The sequence below is a fragment of the Oreochromis aureus genome, linkage group 11, assembly GCF_013358895.1.
Source record: "Oreochromis aureus strain Israel breed Guangdong linkage group 11, ZZ_aureus, whole genome shotgun sequence".
Taxonomy (NCBI): Eukaryota; Metazoa; Chordata; class Actinopteri; order Cichliformes; family Cichlidae; genus Oreochromis; species Oreochromis aureus.
This window is the reverse complement of record NC_052952.1, coordinates 31,093,373-31,108,343: the sequence shown is the minus strand read 5'-3', so window position 1 is coordinate 31,108,343 and position 14,971 is coordinate 31,093,373. Positions and strand designations below refer to the sequence as shown.

The following is a 14,971-nucleotide window of genomic DNA, read 5'->3' as shown; positions in this document are numbered from 1 at the left end:
GGTCACTCAAACGAGGGGTCGTTGGGAAAGCTGAAAGGTGTAAGGTATCCGTTACTTGTTTTCCGCAACCAATCAATGGTGTTTTCGCCCTGTGTGGAAATGTTTTTATTTCACTATCATGCAATGAGGGGAGCGCCTGACCATTTCTCTTAGTCTTGACAAAAGAAGAGGTCACAATTTCAGCTGCGCCAAAGCTGATATTTATAGTCAAAAGATAAAACGGAGCAAGGCAGAGTAGTTGAGAATTGATCAAAGGAAGATAAATAGCTGTGAAGATTCTTCCACTGCCTTTATCCCTTGTTAGCGGAGGCAATCACACAACCGTCACCGAGAAGATCCATCGCTGTCACATTATCCCAACAAGATTACAAGGAATGGGGGGGGAGCTAGCAAGGGAATGTGTGACAAAAGTACATTTTGTGAATTTTGGTTAAGGAAGAACAAAAGCAGCGAGCCCTGCTTTTATAAATGAATGATTTTTGCAATCTGACTGGTCGATGCTGATGAAGGGAAATATAAATCAAGGCTAAGAGTAAGGCTTCTTGGTGAGAGTGCCGCACAGAGATAATGGCATCATCATGCCTGTGTGGCTCACTGTTCCTGGGAAGATTAAATACTTTATCATTGTCTTTGGGACAAACATTCTCCGTACGCAAGCATGCATCCAATTATTAGATGCCTTTTCCACTCAAACCCAACATCCACATGTCAGCTTCATCCCATACTAGGAGAAAAGGGAGAGATGAAAAGAGACAGCAGTCTTATCATGACAATGCTACCTTTCAGGGCAGTAGCCCACGGTGGCAGCTGACCTCACTTTTATTACCACCGTCTCACACTGATGATATCATCTTAACACATACTGAAAGGCCCAGAAGCTTTCAGGCTCAGTTTATCTCATTTTATGGCTGTAAAAACCCCGTCTTGCCCAAGTCAATGGCCACGGGCTAGCATACACCAAGGAGCAGTGTGGCTCCTTTCACCTCATCAAAGGCTCCAGTGTGTCATGGAACAAGAGAGGAAGTTAGCAGGAGCTGCGACATCAAACAGAGAAATGGGACATGAATAGTGACAGTAAAAAGACAGAAATCTCAATGAGGAGGAGGAGTTGGCAGAGGGGGAGATGACAGTATCTCACAGATCACTGATCTGGAATCAGATATGCAATCAATTCCACCACTCAGTTTCAGGTTAGCAGGTCCTGCTTCAACACCAAATTACTAACAGGGCTAAATTACTTTAATGATTACTTACAGTAGCCAAATGACACAAATATATAACGACCCTCGACACACTGCAATATACAACTGACCAGCTTTGGGCTCAATCCCTTGTTGGATGATTCCCTAAAAATTTCCATTGGGATTAATTAAGTACTTTGAGCATGAGCTACACAAGTCAAAACAACACAACATAAGTGGTGGAAAATTTCCAAGATTTAAGAAATGAGGAACTACTGCAAAGTAACAGATTGCAATTCTTGACCTCTTTTTAGTAGAAACAGAGAATCTCATGTTTGCCGCTTTGCTGGGTTAAATGGGTTTTTACCACAATTAAACCCTTAAAAGCTACAGCAGTTTTAAAAATAACATCCATCTAATGTCCCCTTGCAGCTTAGGTAGTCTCAGATGGATACACAAAAACAAAGTAACACTCATGTTAATGACTAAGACACTCCCCCAGTGTTTCTTTTAATGAAAACAGTGGAGGCCAAAAGATTAATCATTTCTGACAGAATAAACAAATGTTTCTACATGGCTAGACTGGCTGCATACATACATGTTGAGTAAGCTGACATTTTTTATGATTCCTCTAACTCAGATTCTATATAACCTGAAAACAAGATGAAGTTATCACATAACTTGGCACTGCTCAGACAAACAGGGCTTGTCCTGGTTATCTATCATATTTAGAAAGCAACCTTTCTGCTTAGCTGATTAGTTTTCTGCAATAAACCTGGTGACAAACGATCAGAACTACTTGTACCTCAAGTGATCCAAGTCACTTTCAGGTCCATTGGAGGCATGCAGTACATCACTATTGTCGGCTCTCCTGTTGGCTGCTTGCATTCCTGCATGTGTCTGAGTTGTGTGTTAAAGCTTGGCTTGGATCTCAGTTTAGATAATGTAGCCCTTCCAGCACTTAAGGAGGATAAGCCCTTATCTCTGTCTAAATACCCAACAGTCATTAAAGGCATCGGGGGTTCCCATGGAAGTCCAACTAATTACAGTTCCAATCATCATTCTTTCCAACATAAAGATCAATGCATTGGGCATTGTATTTATGATGACATTTTCACTACCTTGACATGATTAACTCCTGAAGTGAGCATTAATCTTTATTTAAATGAGACTTTTTCCCTAAAATGATGAGCTTAACTGAATTAATGAACACACATAGAAAATATGCCTCTTAATGTCTGCTGCCTGGTGTCTAATTGTGTAAAAATTCGTGTTACCTTGACAGGCAGATCTCTAAAGCTTTTCGAGTCAAGAGTCCTTGTACAAAGCTCCATGTCACCCCACAAATAAAACAACAACACTTCATTGAGGTAGATCAAAGTAGTGCATGTAGCATTCATCTGTCAACTCCCTCACCATTCCTCAGCTGAAGAGTTCCACTCATCTGCATTTTTCGGTTTTTAGAGACAAGAGAAAAAACAGAAACAAAGAGAATAAAAGAAGTTGAGAATAGACCAATTCACACTGGGAGGGTGGTGTATTAAAAAAAAAAAACACAGGAACACATAAATTAAAAGAGAGAGAGAGACACACAAAGAAGGTCTTCTTTTACCTGCAAACACAGAGTCTGATTCTGCTTCCCCCCCGCCCCCTCCCGCCCCCTCCCTCTCCATCCTTCCACTAGGCTTGACCAGGCAGCTACAATAATAGAAAAGCAGAGGGACAAACGGGGCCATCTATAAAGGGGCTAGATACTGGCATGAGCATGCAGTTGAGCCTGGGTGGTGGTGTCATTAAGTGTGAGTGCGTGATAAATGCACTCTGCTTGTCGTATTTGAGATTCTCATTAGTCTGTGTTCAGGAGGAGACCTGGGGCCATTACTCTTGCAGCTGTCCTGACATGAGGCTGAAGGTGTCTGTATATGAGAGCAAAAGAAAGTGTGTACTTCGAGAGGAATTCTTCTATACATAGAGGCATTTTAGGTGATGTATGACACCTTTTGGTAGCCATAGTCAAAGGTCCTGTGTCCTCACACAACAGACAGGCATGCTGATTGTATGACTTGGAAGTCTCAATAGTCATAATTCACGTTCTTAATTGTCACTTCCCACTGTGGGTTTTATTTAAATAACAAATTGGTGTTTGGTGAATATATTTTGTGTCACCTTTATACTATGTAAAAGGTGATACAAATTTATTTTTATGTCTTATAATTTTACAAAGTCTCACAATGCAAGTCAGCAAAGAAACAGCAGAAATAGAAGCTTGCGATTGAAAATATTTTCTATGTTCCCTGTTTAATTTTTTTTTTTAAACTAGATTTACAGTAGACAGGCTACATTGACCATTTCTTGTGTTTCATGAAGACTAAAGAGAAAATCACTAGCATGGTCCATAGGGATAAGTGGTGTGATGACTCTCCATATCATTTCAGAGATTAAGAACAAGACACTAGAATTTAAATCAATGTAGTTTGAGGTACCATGCCAACATTTGCATCAGTCTTACATTTTCCATGCAATCCCACCACTAACATCCCTGGGAGCATTCTCAGCCCTACTCACAATTCTCCTACAACATGAATGGAGACACAGGATCAGTCCAACCACAAACATCTCAAAATCTGAGGCTATGTGTTAACTTATTACAACAGCAAGTGTGGAAAACATGCTATGCGCAATAGTACTGTATGAAAATGTATTGTAAAAGCTGCCTGTGTCGCAAAATAACATAATGGCTGCTCAGTACCTTTGAATGTAAATGTGTAAAAAGGCTATATGTCCCCAGGAAACATTAGCATATTAGCTGATACTATGCAACAATATCTAATTGCACATTTTATTCAAGTTTCTTTTCAGTTGGACGTGGGAGCTATGAAGAGGTAGCTTCCACTCTAGCTCGACAGCCTGCGTCAGTGGCTGTTAAAGTCGTCTGGACGTCTGGTCCAATCAATACTCAGAGACAAGCATCTGCCCAGGTCTCCTGTTACTGTACCTCTGTCTTCATAGCTGTCTCAGGCTGTTTTCCAGACGACCATGTGCTGCTGGCTCGACAATGAGACTTATCACAGAATAACACAGGTAATGTGATGCCACACAGGCCGGCCGCTGACACTTTAATTTGTCACTGGCGATAGGGTTTGTCAAACTATTCCTGGAGTTCATCAGCCACCTGGCCTTATTTGCTCACTCCGTAGATGACTTTTCAGCCCTCTTGAGAAATCCTATTCGACAATGACCTTGATGCTCAACTGCTGCATATTTTTCATTATGTACGAGCCTCTGCGGAGCGAGTGCCATGTTGTTCTTCAATTGAAGACTATGTGCTGGGTACTGATGAAGCAGTATGAGAGCTATAAAAACTGATCCTCTTTCAGTAATTGACATCATTGCTTGCCTCAAAAAAACAGAACAGCAATGAGACTGTTCAGATCTCAGAGGCGTAAAATCTCAGAAGATGAAAGCAGAGAAAAATTTGAACTCTGATTCAAACATTCAGGCAAGTCAAAATGAAAAAGAAAAAATTAAAGGTAAATAAAGAGGCAGGTAGACTATTTTGAGTCTAGGAGAAACTCACTGAGATAACTGTAAAGTTTTTCAAAAATATGCATGAGCTAATTTAAACTCAAACCTGCACAATATCCACAGGGACAGTGAAAGAGTTTGCAGGTTATCACTAGAGGAATATATCTGCATTATTTCTGAATCTTTGATGCTTATAACTTCATAATTTTTACAGTCCCTTTGATTTAAAAGTTTGTACATTTTTAAGCTGTGACATATTAACAAACACAAGTGTTATAAATGCATTTTCATGATTTGCATGTAATTAGAGCAAAGTCCATCCAAAGTCCAACCATTCCCTGAAACAGTGAAACAATTCCCTGAAAGTAACCTGAAAGTATAAAACAAAAGCCTGAGAGCAAATGCAAGCACTCTTGATGAACTCTTATGTGTACATGAGGAAGAACAGTTGTCATTTGTCTTTTTATGTTTGTTTATAAGTCTTTGACATAGATTCACAGTATGCACCCAAACCTATAAACACTCTCTACAATGTGAAAACTGTGAGAGGTTTTTTTTATACACCGAACTTTCAAACTTTGGACACTGGATGGAGGCCAGGCAGAAGTTTGCAAACAAAAACGTCTTTAAAGCAATTGCAAAAGAGGTCCATATTTACTTTATGAAGAAACAAATTCAAGTTAAAAAGCTTTAGGAAAAAAGAATTCTGTAAATATATATACCAGGAATAAAGGTTTTTATATATGTAACAATGGTTAATGTTAACTGTTCCCTAAAAGGATCCATTAGCCAACCTGAGAGTTGTAATACAAAATTCCCTAAAGCTTAAACTTGGACCAGGGGTCAGTTGAGGGCCATAGGCTGCAGGGCTCGAAGGTATACATGACAAAAAAGAAACATGCCTGCTTCACCAAAGGGCATTCTGAAATTATTAAACTCTAACCTGAAGTCATCTAGTCTACCTTTAAATTCCAATTTAACATGTTCAGTTATTTTTTGATTGCAGTGCAGTGCTATGTGTTGCACCCCAATTGAAAGCTAAAAGCCTATACACGAATGAGGACTTTCTGCAGCAGAGGAATGAGGCAGATTCACTTTAATCTCCATGACTTTACTTCCTTGCTTCTGTCCCAGGGATTTGGTACTACAGATCTCTTTTTTCTATGCTTAAGCCCTCCGGCCATATGCTACTGCCGCCCAGACTGTGACACAAAAGGCTTTTAATCAGTCTTCTCAATAACAGAGCACATTCTGTCATTAAAAACACAAGGCTTTGAGGCTTGCTTCAGTCTCTCCTTCAAGTCTTTTGGCTGAAGGCAGGTCTGAGACTGCTACATCTATTGCAGTTCTGTGGTTTTCTGATCTACTTGCACTGGCTGAGACCTTAATACTGTCCACAGCACAATTCTCTGTGTTTTGATAAAGACCATAGCTAGACTGCTCAAACTCTGAAGTCCATAATCGCCAACCTGAACTCTTGTGTTGCATGCACACACTATATACCCTGTTGCAGACAAACCTCACTCAAAAAATGTAACGAGAAATTAAACCGCTAGCCTGTATATTCAAGGATTTCCTGAATTAAAACAGGGCTTCTGTGACAAATAACCTATAGCAACCCTAGAATAATAACCATAGAGCCCAAAATTGATGTGTTACAAGAATAATTTCCTAGAGCACTGATTTTGGCACAAACAAAGACAAAAAAGTAAAAAAAACAAAAAAAACAAAACAAATTACTATTTCAAATGGCGAGACAGTGTCAAGCTAACAAGTGCAAACAGCCGAAAGCTAAAAATCAGAGATCCTATTCCATCTCAAGCAGCTCTTTTGGATTCCAGCCAACTGTCCAAACAGATCAATTTTAATGTGCACAGGAGTTATCTGAAGGGTGAAAGTGACAGAACTTTAATGGGCAAATATATGAACTTTATTATAATTGAATTAATTTGGGCTTTGCCCTCAAAGTAAACATTATTCAATAGCATAGAGCATTACCATAAATTATGCTTAAATCTAGACCAACTCTAAAATAAGAGCCACTATTTTATGACCTTTACTTGTTGTTTAAGACAAAAAAAAATGAGAAAACTGTTGACTCTTTGCTCATTTGAATTGTAATTATAAACAGCCTTGAGTCAAACTTTGGAGGGCTTCCTGACTTTCACCTCAACGTCAAGCAATCCAAAACCTTCATTATCCAAATTCACTTAATGTTTCCAACCTGAGCAGAAGGATAAAATTACTTAGAGATGTGAGAACTGGGAGTGAAGTAAAGCGCACATCCACATCACTTGAATTTTGTTCTTGACACAGATGTTTAGCCTGAGTGGTGTACGGCAGGGCTGCAGCCATGTTTGCTGACATTGTAGAAGTAGTTACGCTCTTTCAGAGGGACTTCTTTCCCATTACAGGGAGATGATTTATTTAAACTTAGCTGCAGGTTTGTTTTTGCACTCTATGTTCTGGAAGCTTTTTGTTTCAGTGTGAATATGGCCAATGTGAACACGTGTCCTGGTTATGGGGAGTGGGGCCTGCAGACTGTTTGTTCTGACATTGAAAGAGCTGTTATCACAAACAGAGAGTTGTTTTTCTCCTCACAGCTTGCCGGCTGTGCTTAAGCACAGACACACAAATGCATTTGTATGCGTTCTTGTAACAAACTGACAAACTGGCTCCTGTCCAGCAACTCTGAGTGTCTAATAGCGTGTGGACATCTCATAAAACACTGCTTGCTGTGTGAGGTTTGCACTTTTCTTTTTTTTTTTTTGCTAAGCTGGCTAGTTAAGCTAGCCCCAAGAAATTGCATCATTTCTGCTTTCCCATGTGAGGTTAATTAGCCATTGATAAATATAAAAGTCAGCAAAAAGTTGCTTTGAAGTCCAAATATTAGTCTGAGAGGTATGTTTCAGAGAAAAGTCGATTTGGCTCTCTCTGTAGTTATAAAGCTCATCAAAACACTGTTGAATACCAGATTAAATAGTGATCTGTAAAAAGAATAATTCACTGCTTGAGGAAAATCATGAAAGGAGACTCTGCCATTTGAGATCTTTGCTCTACAGATGCCTGTTAGGGATGCAAGGAATACATTACATGTGCTGATCGATATTCCCTGCTTAGGGCTTGCGAGTTCACTGAATATTAAACAACCGTGGGAAAGTTATCCTGTCACGTTCCAGGTGAGGAGCGCTAAAGCCAGCAATTATCCCATCCTCTCGCCCACATACTGAATGCAGGCTTTTAATGAAAAGAAAATCGGATCCATTAACGATCCCCTTTCATTTGGAAAACCTGTATTTTTAACGGTTAACTCAATTTAGAGCCATATGTGACTAGCAGATTGCTTTCCCTTACGAAAGACACATGTTTATATTCTAACAGTGGCAATCATGGCTAAGAACTTTAAATCAGACTAATTACAACTGACTGATATTTGCATGGTGGTTTTTAATGTACTAGCACTGGGGTGTTTTTTTGAAGCACCCAAAGGACATTAATACATACTCCCAAATGTTTTCTGCAAATCAGCGGAAGGTTTACTTACATCAGGCAGACTGTCGCCAAGGGAACTAGGTGATTGAGGGTCAGTTCGGTCTAGAATTCCGTGACGTGGTTTTCCAGGTTTCTCATGATCAGTTAGGTCATGCAGGTGTCCATGAGTGTATCCTCACATACATTTTATGGCGACGATTGAAATGTCATAGCCTACATAAAGCCATGTGACACATGCCAAGGCTCAAGTAAGCCTAACCACATAGTGAAGTCTGCCTTGCGCGCATACTGTGCAAAATTTAAGCGTGACTGGGAGGAGGGTTTGCCTTGTCGTTGTAGGATGAATAGAAGCCGACGAGGTAGAGTTTGGTATCCACCCAGAGAAGAATTAGGAGCTTTTATGATCAGCGTGTGGAGAGAGAGGGAGGCGTTTTTCTCCCTGGAGATCAGATGTTAGCCCTGTTGCCAATTCTAAGTTCCCTATTATAGATGTTTGCTGGCCTGTGCGCAGTTTTGGAGAATGGTTTCAAATCAGAATTATCTGATCATACTGCTTCTAAGCAGCTTTGTCATGTAAATCTACTGAAGCCATATAAGTCAGCTGAGGGAACATAACATAGATGTAAAGACTTAAAATCCAATCACATATTTCTACTGGGTTTATCCTGTCCAACGAAAATATCTTGACGTTCCAGTTCTAGCTGGGCATTGCTATGTTTGTCCAAGTCTGACAACATGCCAAGACTTTGTACAGACTTTGTACAGACTCCTACTCCTACCCTCAACCGTGTATTGAAGATTGTATCGATCAGGTAGGGGCAGAAAAGTTCGTCAGTAAATTTGATTTTCTGAACCGCTGCTTCAGGAAATCCTGTCATTGATCTGGCCTTTATAGTGTTTTGGCATGTACGTGAATTCAGTACTTGTTGTGATTTTTACAGACCACAATCCATTAACCTTTCTCAGTTCTCTGCAGTTTCCCAATCAAACACTGGTTCGTTGGGCATTTCATCAGTCTTACACTAATATAAGACATATGTCGCACTGTCTTTCTGTCTGATGGTATCTGTGCCATCTCCACTCTAAAGAATTTTAGTAGTTTAACTGTCAACCTGTCCTTGACCCTTTACCTTTTTGCTCAAGGGTCAAGAGTGTCAACATTATAAAGTAAGTTTGCTTCATTTTCTAATTTTACACTGATTCTACACAGATATTCTCTTGTGTATCCACACATAATTTAAGCTAAGATGAGTATATTTTAATGCAGCTACAAAGAAAACCCAATTGGGGAACAAATTTAATATCCCTTGGATAGCCTAATGAGCAATGCCAGTCCTGTCAGGAAAACTATCATTTTACCAGAAGTCATGCTGCAATAAAAAACACCCATGGGGATTTTAGTTGAGTTGCACCAAAGCCTCATGGGCAAACATTGTTAAGACAGCAGCTCTGTAAATAGAACAGCTGGCTGACACGTACAGTACACCGGCAAAGCTATGCCTATCGTAGGCTCTTTTTTAGGGCTCCCCGACTCTCACCGGCCTACCATTAGTCTGAGCTCTGTCTCTCTGTCAAAATCCCTGAGCATCCCTTTGCCTCTCTGAGCGGATCCAAGCAAAGAGCCTATGACAGTTAGCGAGCACCTCCACTGCACACATCATTGATACTAATGGGGACGGAAGGCTGGTGTAGTGTGGCATGTGGAACAGAGTTTTCTTGGGGTGTGTGTGCAGGCATACGGGTGTGTGCATGCACATATGCGCTAACCAAAGTCAGGATTACACAAGTGAAGCATGTTTGGCTGCTCTGTGGCACGGAGATCAATTCATGTCGTTACAGCAAATGGCATGACAACCAGTCTCCTCCCCATCACCATCTGCCTCCTGTGTGCCAATTTGTCACAGCACATCCAAGTGTGGCCATGCCTTCATTTAACACTGAACAAGAGCGCAAGTCAGGAATGAAGATGGGAAAAAGGGTAAGGAGGAGAAAATTAGGGCACTGACAAAGACTCAAGCCCTCGAGACATGCAGTGAGAGAGGTCAACTGAAGTTTATCAGAGGGCAAAGTCAAAGAAATATACACGGGGGGCATCCTGGTGACTCCAATACAAACCACATTGCAACACCCTGGGCTAAAATGTGGGCCAGCACGTATGTCACATCTTCTCCCTAACCATATGAGTTTTTAGGAAAAGGCAAAAACAAACTAAAAAAAAAATCCACAATTTAATTTTAAAATAAAAAGGAGGAAACTGAGACAGCTGCATTCTCAGTGTGTTACTGATTTAGAGACAGCTTTCCTTATTTGTAGCTGAAAAGACAGGTGCTAAAACTAGGGTCATGCAGAGAAGTGATGGGGTGGAAAAGAATGTTAATCTGTTATCTGAATAAATTGGAAAAAAATAGACAACAATTCTAAAATGTTAACCCCTCTGTGATTTTTATTCATATCACGCAGGTTCGAAAATTTAGCTCAGTGCCCTGCTTGTAAAGTTGTACAAATTAAGACAGAGGGCAGGATTTGCCTGCAGCTTTCGGCTGTTATGGTTTGGCATGCAAAGACTCTTTTTTTTGTTTTTCTTGCAAAACCATGTGGGCCATGAACAAATGTTCATACATCTAAACTATGCATCAAACTATGCTTCACAGCGCCAGCACTGTGGAGTGAGTAGGTGACAAGATATGAAAGCAATGCCAGTCACTCTCTTTCTGCCCCCATCTCTCCCTCTCTCTCGCTCACATTTTTGGCACGATAATACCGCTATTCAACAGAGTGGTCTGATCATGTTTCACGCCTTTGCACCCGCACTGACTGCTGTTCTGTCCCATTTCACCCTTTTTGATACGTCTTTGTGTCATCAATAATGACAGGCAGAAAATGGGTGTCCACATCGGGGCCCCTCATGCCACCATGATGCCAGTGATCCGGTTCAACACCAACAACCTAATTCCTACAAACTCAACCTTCTAACCAAGCTATCATGTATTGTTTCCCTGCTGTCAGCACAGCGCAACGCAAGAGCGGTGGGCTCCTATTCATTCTGACTGACGCGCAACACTCTACAATGGTCCCGTGCTGCACATATGCAGAGCCAGCCAAAAGAGGGATCACACAACAGTAGAGCTTTGAAAGGTGGTATGAATAAAGAGATCAAGAGTCCAACATGAGCATTCACAGTGTCAGATCATCGTAAATAACAGCTCGTGGGGACAAAGCCTCTGCCAACCCCAGGAAAACAATGTGTTCGAGTTACAAACGATTTTTACACGTTTATTTGTCTACCTGTTTCTGTGAGGCAGAGCTTTGCTTGAAAGCCCTCGAGTCGTTTTGCTTTTGGAAAAACACAAAATGAAATCATGACCTGCACTGCCTCATACAATCAAGCTCTTAACTGCCAAATGGTTTTCTCTTATTACTATGGCCCATCTGAGCCTCACAGGGTATGAACTTTATGCACACAAATTCATGACAGACAAACATGTCATCATTTCGCACATTTATCGTCAATACACAAAATTCTGTGAAATTATGCGTCTGAAAGAGTTTACAGCATGCGCAGACATTTTAGAGGAATGCAATGTAAAGCCTGGTCATGGTTAATTTGATGCATTTATGTTGTATGCTTAAAACGTCATCACCTGCGTTTCTGCAACCATTACCTCCATTTTTTCTGGTAAATGTTTGGCTTCTCTCAATGACGTGTCTAAGGGCAGATGATGCTGCATGCTCTACAGATCATAAAGGCATTCAAGGCAAACTTCTGATTTGTCCTGCACTGCTGAATTCAAAATTTAGCATGGAAATCAAATTCTTATATTCAATCTGATGGAAGCTGGTCGTTTCTAATGGTGCCATCAGGCTGCACTTTCAATCAATCAATGTACTTTTGGGTAAACCTCATGAACAGTTTGATTGCTTATTAAATCTTAAATATTGAACACAGCAAAATGCAAAGGAGTGAAATCAGGTGTCCAGGAGCCCTTACTCAAATACAATGCTGGAAATATCCTGAGATATTATCCTGATTACAGATTGGGAATTCCTTAACCCAAAAAAGGAAAACTTTAAATCAAGGGAAAGCTAAAACTGAACTTACAAAGGTGTTTGTCACATCCAACAATCCACCAATCTCTGCTCCCCCTTCGTCTCTCGGGAAAGGACCTCGGCAGCCGTGTGCAGAAGGGGTTATGAAGATGAGGTGTTTGCAGGGCCTTCAAGGATTAAAAGTCTCTTTGAGGTCTTCCATTCAAAAAACGTTCAATCTTCAGTGAACTTCCTCTGAAAGCAAACAGAGAAAAAAAATGAGAATGTAAAGCAGAATAAAGACAGCTGCACTGCAAACACACTGCTGAAAAACCTCTGGGGTTCCTTAAACGGGGCCACTGACCCAAAGAGATCCCACAGAGAGGGGCTCTATGTCCTCTCAGTGTAAACTCCTCAGTCCCTCTGCTGTCACAACATCACAACCAACACAAGCAGAAATGGAAGCAGATGTGCTGGTATAGGCAAGCAGCTTCATGTTGCTTATAGACCACATTGCTCTTTCCCTGTCCTGTATTTTCATTCCCTCTTTCAATTTTATGATTTATGAGTGTGCATTCACTGTGTTATAAAACAAACAATATCAAAGTATGTATACCATTTAAAAAACAAAAAGACAAATTCATGATTATTCAGCACGAATCCACAAACCTCTGCCCACACTCTCTGCATATATACACAAAATGTGGACCAAATGCACCTTGTGGTTTTAAACGTGCCCACGCTTATGGTAAACTGTGTGGGAACTTCATCCAAAACTTGGTTTTGTAACATACAATATGGAGGTAAGACTATGTAGAACAACAGGACTGATGCACCTCCAAATATTAGCTGCAAAATAATAAAACGGAGCAACGATGGTATAAAAATACAGCTGAACCTAACACACCCGCACTTTATTTCTGATCTGCATAACCTTGTTACCCCAGCATTAACCATGCAAATAAGTTTGTTTTTTCCCTACTTTGTAGCAGATATTTAGGAGCTTTACTATTTGTCATGTTTGCTGGGAGCTTTTTCACATCTATCTAGACTTGTCAGAACTTTGAAACTTTCTTCATTCGCCTGAAGCCCCTCTCTGTTCTCAAGAGACTCATTCATGCAACACAGCTGGGGGTTTAAACCAGTGCTGCTCTGTAGTTAGTTCATCTCTCCAACTGCACAGTCATTCTTTACCCAACCTCCCCATAGCAAAACCACAATCGCACTGAAGAGAATTCATGACAGATGAACTTCCTTGTAAATCCATTATCCCAAATTCAGCTCTCCGCACACACACACAAAAAGTCATCTCAGATAACCAGCGATGACTAATGGAAAGTGCACGAATTCCCGTAACTGAGCTTACCTCCTAAGAAAATGACTTCTTAATCTATATAAACCTACATACAGATGGCACTCGAGTAAAAAAAAAAAAAAAAAAGGGGGGGGAAGAGGTTGTGACCGCACAGTGAGTCCTCAAATCCTTAGCCACGGATAAAGCCTGTCCACTGACTCACTCACACAGCGCAGCAGATGAGCTGCATTGCTTTCCCAATCCCTCCCGAATGAGGCAGCCGACTGCAGCTGCTGTGAGCTCAACACCAATGCTCACTCCCATCATAGATTCATAAAGCCACTGAAGGCTTGTAAATACTTAACAACCCCAGCCTTCCGCAAATTAAGCAGAGTGGTGTGACAGCTTTGGCACGCTGGTTTGTGGTGACTTAACCTGTGTGGTGTAAAGGCAGGAGGCCGTGTTATACTCTAAACACATGGCTGGTTAGTTTAAATGTTATGGCCACTACGCCAAATGACACTCTGTTTTAGTCACGGGAAGTGGCCTGTTGAAGTAAAGAATGATGTCAGCTTTAAAGAGAACAAAAAGAACCTCTGACCACTCCCTTCCAGCCTCCCACCCATCAGTCATATTGTGGACAGGCTGCAGCTGTCTTTTTTGTCAAAAATCATCTCCATCAAAAATATTAAGCAACAATAATAATGATTATTTTTCCCCAACACATACTGTGCATGCAGAAAGGTGACAAATGAAAGAAATAGGTTTAAAATAAGGTGTTAGTTATCCAAAACACCTTTAATACACCTACCTAAGAGAATCACACTGTTATCTAGTTGCACTGATCACCTGCTTAATTTTTCTGTTTAATGTGCAACTTTATTTCAAAAAAAGCTAAAACTAATACAAATTATGTTAAAATTACTTGATTTGTCCAACCACAAAGCCCACATTTACCCCATTTATACAGTAATAATAATAATAATAAAGTTGTCATTTCAGCTTTAAACTGACTAATGATTTTAAGGGTAGGGCTTCATCTCAAACAAAAGGGATATTCTCAAAAACATCCATGTCACACAAGCCTCAACTTGTCGTTCTCAAAAACAACCTGTAGTCTGGATGACCAACATGATTAACAGCCACTGGCACAGAGGTTAGATAAATTAGGATCAGCAGATTCAGTTAAAGAGGACACAGGGTGAAGTTTTGTTGTTCTGCGCAGCTGTTTTCCCACCCAGTCTAGGCAGAGTAGGTTCCAGTATTGATTAGAGTGAATGAGATCAGCTGGTGGGGCTGCTACCAGGCTCCATAACTTCAGCTGCTGGGTCTATTAGACTGGGTGCTCATATAGCGCATGGGAGATGAAGGATAATGTTGCCGTGATTGTTTTATTGCCACACTGCGATCACGGTGCCCCGGCATTAGCGGCGTTCTATAATTTCTAATCTCA

General features: G+C 40.7%; 1 protein-coding gene across 2 annotated transcripts in view; it reads right to left on the bottom strand.

Moving 5' to 3' along the window:
• Nucleotides 1-14,971, bottom strand: part of sema6e (sema domain, transmembrane domain (TM), and cytoplasmic domain, (semaphorin) 6E) — a 149,736-nt gene that overhangs the window by 73,656 nt on the left and 61,109 nt on the right. For both annotated transcript variants that reach the window (XM_031756705.2, XM_031756707.2), the window contains exon 4: nt 12,298-12,479. The gene's annotated coding sequence lies outside the window, so the exon portion shown is untranslated. The remainder of the gene's footprint in view (nt 1-12,297; nt 12,480-14,971) is intronic.